This window comes from Notothenia rossii, assembly GCF_949606895.1.
Source record: "Notothenia rossii genome assembly, chromosome: 2".
Lineage (NCBI taxonomy): Eukaryota > Metazoa > Chordata > Actinopteri > Perciformes > Nototheniidae > Notothenia > Notothenia rossii.
Window position 1 is genome coordinate 65771110 of NC_136904.1, and position 8910 is coordinate 65780019.

The window sequence follows — 8910 nt, forward strand, 5'->3', positions numbered from 1 at the left end:
TCAGTAAGGCACTTAGCCCTCAGTTACTCCATGGAGAATGTCCCTATAATTGCTCATTGTAAGTCGCTTTGGAATAAGGTGTCTGCTAAATGCCTAAATTATATTTTTGGGAGAATAAACCCCACAGATCCTCAACTCCGGTGTATCTCACTCATTAACAACGCAACACAGAGCAACAAGAACGTTATCTACAGTAGCCATGAACACGCATGTGATTGAGGGGCGTGCGGTGCCCCCACAAATAGAATCAAATTATGTGGGAAGCACTGAAACGTACTAACACTTGAAGCTTAACACCCGCGGCTAACAATAGCAGCTAATATTACTAACACATGGAGCTAAACGCCCCAATGACAGACTTTGTAATGATATTACAAAGAGGTTAGGTTAAACAACCCTGGCTAATAATAGCAGCAAATATTACCCAGCACGTGGAGCGAATACAGCAGCCGTAAAAGCATTAGTATGTATGTAGCTGAAGTAGAAGTAGTATCCAAATAGAATGTGGTGGTATGCTCCTCCGACTTGGTCTCCCGCCTCGATTGCGCGCAGTCAAAGCCACATCCAACTGAGCAACAGCCAGTGAGTGATCCACAGAAAGAGAGATTGTAACACTGGCAACACTCTAGAGTTGTTTGGAGAATTCAATAATTGACCTCCTGTTTCAACACCAGTGTTGTGCTAGTTACTGAAAACCAGTAACTAGTTACCATTACTAGTTACTTCATTTGAAAAGTAACTCAGTTACTTTACCGATTACTTACACCCAAAGGTAACGCGTTACTGTGAACAGTAACGCATTAGTTACTTAAAAAAAGGGCTCCCATTAATGCCCTTATAGCCTTCATTTCAGTACTGTTATTGGAATGGAGAATAATAAAATCTGTTGATCAAGAAATAGCAATAGAAATAGCCTGCATGTGTTCTACAACATACCGTGCAATGGCTTTATCAACTTTTTCCTGGCTAGCAGTCCCTCGGTTAAAATCCAGCCGCTGTTGCTTAGGTGGAGGTGGAGTGGCGTCGGATGAGTCAGGGTCTGTGGTCTTAGCTAGGCTACTAGCTTCGTCCCAGCATGTTGTTTCTGCAGATGTTTCAACATATTTGAATTGCTGTTTTGGGCAGTAGATAGGATCTTTGACCCGCCAAGACACAACTTACATTTAACTAAAACGTTCTTTTCTTTGTGCTCGACAAAAGTGAAATAGTGAGAATATCTCCAGGCGGAGAAACTCGACTTGAGCTCCGCAGCCGCCATGATAGTCTTGTTAGTAAACACACAACCACGCCCACAGCGCGTCTGTGGGCATGTGACACAGGAAGTATCTAAGTACATTTACTCAAGTACTGTACTTAAGTACAGTTCTCATCTCTGTCCGCCTTGCTGTTGGCGCCGCTCACCAACGTCTGGGAGCCGAGACTATATAAAAAAAATAACGGAGTAACGCACCATGTAGTAACGGTAACTGAGTTACTGAATTTAAAAAATAACGCGTTAGAGTACTAGTTACTGACAAATATAACAGCAACACTGTTCAACACCAACTCGTTTTGAATAATAACTATCTTGGAGTTAAATTACACTTAAAATTAGTTGAAACAACTCTATATTTAAATTCCCAACTCCAAAACTGAAAATATAACACTTTTGATTTTGCTGTGCCGGCTGTTTTCTTTTATCCAACACAATTTGTGTCTTTAAATAAACCTCTAAAGCTGACACAGGTGTACACATAACTGTGTTTTGTTCCTAATGGGGAAACACAATTTGATGAAGGATGTTGTGTCTCTGTAGCAGTGTTGGCAACCTGGAATCAAAAGGAAAATTCATTTTATTTTGACCTTGTGTTTAATGCACTTGTGGTTAATATATATACATTGCTTTTGGTATTTGTTCAACACATTCGCAGCAGTCAGTTAGCGGTAGCTGATCTATAAGATTATTATGATCCGGTAATGGGTCTACAACACCTTCCTCTATTGTTAGTTGACATTTCTTCACTTTGTTCCTTTTTCTTTTCACCTTCCTTCTTTTTGTCTTTTTTGTTTTCCGTCCTATGGTCCCTTTTCTTTTCATTCACATTCTGCATTTGCTTTTCATTTTTCTTCTCCTTTTCATTTTTCTTTTTCTTTTTCTTCGGTTTTCTTTACTTTTTCTTTTCTTATCTGCTAAATGTCGTTTGCGATCTTCGCGAGTGGTATGAGATATATTGTTTCTATAGAGTTTATCTATAATACCATCTTTTAAAGAAAGATATTCTTCATATGTCATGTTATCATAGTCCTCTTTTGTCCTCAAGACCTTACATGGATATGATATAGAGGAGACATCCTCTCCCCTACTTTGTAACATCCATTCATTAAGCCCATATCCCTTATCCTGGTGATAATAAGGGTAGGCTACATCAGACTTGGTTTTTCTCAGATCCGTGGCTAGTTTTCAACGGTCGTCTTTGTGGGGTCCTTCGTTTTAGATGATTTGCTGAGTGGGGTGGGACTTATTGCGTTGAGTGGGGGGAGTCATCTGTGGAATTGAGAGTTTTTTTCACCAGTATAAGGTCCCTCTCTGTTTGACTCTTTTTAAAAAGTTATTTTTCATCTATCATTTTCAACCAAGCAGCAAGAGGTCAAATTTAAGAATAAGTAATAGTTTGTCACAATTTTACGGGGAATAGTCAGAGCGCGATGTCACATCTTAAAGACAGCTTGAACTTGTTTGTAAAACGGACAGCACGTCAGTTTCAAGAAAAGATGACACCGTGTTTATGCATGTCATGCAAAATATCTTGAAGCCCTACAACCACAAAAAAAAAAAAGGTACAACTATATTGTGTTAAAAATATGGCAAAAAGTCGTAATATTGTATAATGTATTGTTTCATCGAAACACTGTTAAAATCACAAACTTGCCTTTTAGAGTCGCAGTCTTTTACAAAAGTTCTATTTTGTTAAGAGCTACCAAAACATAGTAAACATCGTAATTATTCCCAAAACAAACTGGGAATGGGGACATCGATAACATATTTTAATGTTTAATTTTCTTCAGGACCACCGTAGTGCACATTGATGAACACTTTAAAACAAAAATAATGCTTACAAGTGTAAATGAGCCGGATTTTAGCTTTGAGCTAATTTCCATCTGTAGTCCCGTCACATACAGCATATAAGAACATGACATTTATACATATACAGCAAAAATAAATACATGATATGCAGAAAGAGCATGAGCAGCATACAAGCATTTACCACATGGCAGTACAATGTAGCAGCTATGATATATAAAGTGCAAGATAAGATAAAAAGCGCTACATAAAAGTGCAAGAGGAGATGCCCCTGTGTTAAAGTGCATTTATTTAGCGGTGATTACACGTCTGTTTGTTTCTCAACCATTCTTTAAGTTGACCTTTAAAACTATTGAGAGTGGGACAATCCCGTATCTCAGTTGGGGGGCTATTCCACAATGAGCTGCCTTTAATGGAGAGGACATTTTGTCCAAAGATGGTCCGTCTGTGGTGGACTTCACAGTCTCCTCTGGTTTCTGACCTAGTGCTGCGTCCAGTGTGTTTTCTGTGGATGAATTCCCCCAAGGGGAGGGGGGCCAGCCCATGTAAATATTATTTAAAAAAACACATACTTTTAAAAGACTTAAAATTGTCAAAAACTCAAGAAATTGTGATTTTTAAGGATGGTACAGTGGTGGTATGACTGTGGCTTTCTGTCAAACACCTGGATAGCTCTCTTGAACAGCTGTTCTATGGGTTTCAGGTGTGTGGCACAAGCAAACGACCAGTTTGTAAAACAGTATTCAATGTGGGATAGAATCATACAGTGGAGATATGACTTTGCAGCATTGACAGTTAAGAAAAGGTCTAATTTGTTTAAAATGTTGCAAGTTGAATTTAATGGTATTGGATACTTTCTGGATATGTTTCTTAAAAGTCAAGTGCGAGTCCAATATGACACTCCCTGTTCAAGATACTTGAACTGGGAGACTAGTTCTATTTCTGCTCCATTTAAAAATACATTGGATCCTTCGATTTTGATTGATCGTTTACTGAACATCGTCGTTTGCATCAACATGCATACTGTTTTTGTTGTACTCATACTGTCAATATGCAGATTGTGTTATATAGCTTTAGATATAATGTTTTTTCTTCCTCTTTGCATAATTTGCATCCATAATCCTTTGCCAGTAGGTGTTTCCATAGTCCTTGCGGTTTTCCAATTGTTCAACTAAATGGGAGCTACTGTAAGCTATTTTTATTTGCATTTTAGCACATTACTTCCTGCAGTGATTCAGAAAGTATTGTGTTTGGGCTTTTATTGTGAAAGGGAGAACACTACTCAGAGCCAGACATAATTTCATAGAGAAAACGAGTCTTATAGGGAGCCAAATTAAATGCTAATGTCATCTTTATTCTACATCCATTACAAATTTGTGCAATCAACTACTTCATTATGATAAGTTGTCTACAGCCACTTTAAATGCAATCAAATGTATATTTCTAAGTGCTTACAACTTAAAAAATCTTTACGTACAAATGACTGTATATTGAATATATTTCTGTACCCAGTGTTGAACAGGACCCAAACCTTTGAGAGATGAAAACGGACAAATCTGCTTTAATCAACTGCCAAGTAGTCAAGTCTGCATTTGTGTCTGTTCATTTGTAAAACGTGGAATTCGGTTTCTTTTTAATGGCCTAGGCGGATTTTGGCTTTTTTCTCTTACCAGGATACTTTTAGACACACTTTGAGGTATGCAAAACCTTAAAACTAGAACCCTGATGGATGGCTTACGCTGCAAACTTCATCACCTTTTAACAAGAGAGTAAGTATATAAAACGTTATTTTGTATATTTTACACATCAGCAGAAACAGAGAAAGATGGCAGGAAGGGGGGAGACAGTCTCCCCCACCTTTACAGACACTGTGTTTTAGAGAGAACAAATACAAGTGTCAGGTAAGTGTTTTTAAAATCCCTCCCCCCTCTGTCTAGTGAAAAGATGGCAGGAAGGGGGGAGGAGGGGGCAGGGCCAGGCACACACAAACACACACACACACACACACACACACACACACACACACACACACACACACACACACACACACACACACACACACACACACACACACAAACACCAAGAGGCCTGACAGCCATAGGAAGAGGTAAGGGTGACAGTAAGGGATTGTGTGCAGACTAACTTAATCAACACTTTTCACTAGGAAGGCAAAAGGTGCTTTCTTTGTTCTGATCAGCCCCAATCTGCATACTATGTCTGAATACATTGAGAGTTACTTTTGACTCTAACAGTGTTCCACTGGAGTCATAGCTTTCTGAACTTATTTCTTAGCAGCAATTCGGTTTCTTTTTAATGGCCTGACGGATCTCACACCTACTTGGGATATCACACCTACTTGAGATCTCACACCTCGATCAAAGGGGAGGCGGGACTTAGCTCATTTGCATAATTGGGGGAGGTGTGACCTGTCACGTTTTTATGCATACTAATGAGACGAAAGCGGGATGAATATTACTACTCACACGCTTGGTTGTATTTACTTTATGAGGAACCTACCCCCAAAATGTAATTCTGCGCTGATGAATATTCATGTCGTGGCACTTTTTCATGCACAAGACCTGGAAACATATGGATTTGATGTAATACTAAAGCCTCTCACTGATGATCTTAAAATATTGGAAATGCAAGGGATAGAGGTGCCTTTCTCTGACTCACCATTTCTAGGATCTGTTATTCAAGTAACGGGTGATAATCTGGGTTTACACGGGCTGTTTGGTTTTGTTGAGTGCAACATATTGTTGTAGATTTTGTTTAACTACTAAAGAAGATGTACAGTCTGTCTTCGCTGAACATTGTGCAGCTCTACAGAAAATCCAATTTTAGGGTCAACATTTGGTGTCAAGAAGACATGCTTGCTCAATACACTGGCTCGGTGGACATCATGCACAATTTGCTTGAAGGTGTAGTGCAGTACGAACTGAAACTTGTATTTCAGTACCTTGTCAATAAGAAGTGTCTATCTCTGGAAACACTGTCAATGAGGATCCAAAGTTTCAACTACGGATATACAGTACTGAGAGACGGAACAGGCCAAGTGGTTTATACATGGATGACAGTAGCTAAAATCTTGTATTTAATGCAATTCAGTCATGGTGTCTCTTGCGAAATGCTCCCCTTATTCTTGGTGATGTTGTTGAAAGAAACAACAATTGTTTAGTGGGAATGCTGTTAACAGCATTCCAACTATCTGTTCTTCTATGCATGAAATTCTTTAATTTTATTCCTCGTTATTTTGCCAGTCTTCTCCTCCCGCATTGAACATTGCAGAAACTCCGTTCAAACATCAATCAATCAATCAATCAATGTTTATTTATATAGCCCAATATCACAAATGTTACATTTGTCTCAGTGGACTTCACAGTTTGTACAGAATATCAGTATGACAATACGACACCCTCTGTCCTTAGACCCTCACATCGTACAAGGAAAAACTTCCAGAGAAAACCCACAGTTTAAAGGGAAAAATGGGAGAAACCTCAGGGAAAGCAACAGAGGAGGGATCCCTCTCCCAGGACGGACAGACGTGCAATAGATGCCGTGTGTAAATTGAAAAGATAATACATTTGCAACATAGGTAGTCCAAATGTTTGGAAATGCATGTGTGTATAATAGGAAGATGAATCCATGAGTATATCCATCCAGGACTTATGATCCAGGACCACAGCCACGACTCAAGATCCAGGACTCGCAATCCATGACACAGGACCGCAGGATCATCCATGACTCCGGATCCCGGCGTATATAGACACCAAAAAGAAAGAAATTTGGGGAAGCTGGGTTAATCGGAACATGAGAGTACACAGGTATAGACAGAGAGAAGGAAGAAGTAAGATATTATACAAACTAAGCCTATATCAGCAAAACTAGGGGCTGAATCTAATCAGCCCTAACTATAAGCTTTATCAAAAAGGAAGGTCTTAAGCGCACTCTTAAAAACGGATAGGGTGTCTGCCGTCCGAACACAAACTGGAAGCTGATTCCACAAAAGTGGAGCTTGATAAGAAAAGGCTCTGGCTCCCATTGTACTTTTAGAGACTCTAGGAACAACCAACAACCCTGCATTCTTGGAACGCAATGCCCTAGTAGGACAATAGGGTATAATGAGTTCTTTAAGGTAAGATGGCGCCTGCCCATTAAGGGCTTTGTAGGCGAGAAGAAGAATTTTAAATTATATCCTGTGTTCTATAGGGAGCCAGTGTAAGGCAGCCAGAACAGGAGTAATGTGGTCCCTTTTCCTAACTCTGGTTAGTACACGAGCTGCAGCATTTTGAATCAGCTGAAGCGACTTGACTGACTTCTTGGTACACCCTGATAATAAGGAGTTACAATAATCCAGCCTTGAAGTAACAAATGCATGGACTAGTTTCTCTGCATCGTTTTGAGGCAAGATATGCCTGATTTTTGCAATGTTACGTAGATGGAAGTAGGCGGTCCTTGAAATTGATTTTATGTGGGCGTTAAAGGATAAATCCTGATCAAATATAACACCAAGATTCCTTACAGTCTCACTGGAGGCCAAATTAATGCCATCCATAGTTAATATATCTTTAGAGAATTTGTTTCGTAGATTCTTCGGGCCAAGTACAATAACTTCAGTTTTGGTCGTGTTTAACATCAAAAAATTTAAGGTCATCCACGTTTTTAAGTCCTTGAGGCAGTCTTGAATTTTATTTAGATGATTAATTTCATCAGGCTTGATTGATAAATATAGTTGAGTATCATCCGCATAACAATGAAAGTTTACAGAATGATTCCTTATAATATTGCCTAACGGAAGCATATATAGGGTGAACAAAATAGGTCCAAGCACTGAGCCCTGTGGCACTCCATGGCTAACTTTGGTTTGCATGGAAGATTCATCGTTGACACGTACAAACTGAGAGCGTTCAGATAGATAAACCAGCCTAATGCAGTTCCCTGTATGCCAACTAAGTGCTCTAGTCTTTGCAATAGGATATCATGGTCGATAGTATCAAATGCAGCACTAAGATCGAGCAAGACAAGAATAGAGACAAGTCCCTTGTCAGAGGCTATTAGAATGTCATTTGTGACTTTAACCAGAGCTGTCTCTGTGTTATGTTGTGTTCTAAAGCCAGACTGAAAATCTTCAAATAAATCATAGTTTTTTAAGTAATCACACAGCTGTTTTGCGACTGCTTTCTCAAGAATCTTTGAGAGGAACGGAAGATTAGAAATAGGTCTATAGTTGGCTAAAACCTCTGGATCGAGGTTGTGCTTTTTAAGAAGCGGTTTTATCACTGCTACTTTGAAAGATTGTGGAACATAGCCTGATAATAAAGACATATTCATAATATTTAATAAAGAAGTGCTAATTAATGGAAAAACTTCTTTTAACAGCTTAGTTGGAATCGGGTCTAAGATACACGTTGATGGTTTAGAAGAGAGAATCATTGAATTTAATTGTTCAAGGTTTATGGCTGAAAAGCATTCTAGTTTACTATCTAGTGTAATATTAGAACTTACGTTTCCGGGAGCTGTTGATAACACTATACTGGTTAAAGGCAAGAGGTCATTGATTTTGTTTCTAAGAGTAACAATTTTATCGTTAAAAAAGCACATAAAATCATTACTACTGAGTGCTATGGGAATAGAAGGCTCAGTCGAGCTGTGGCTCTCTGTCAGCCTGGCTACAGTGCTGAAAAGAAATCTTGCATTATTCTTATTCTCATCTATTAATGAAGAGTAGTATGCTGCTCTCGCTTTACGCAGTGCTTTCTTATATTCATTGAGTGTAATATGCCAAATTAAACGAGATTCTTCAAGTTTAGTGGAACGCCATATCCTTTGAAGTTGTCTCGACTTTTGCT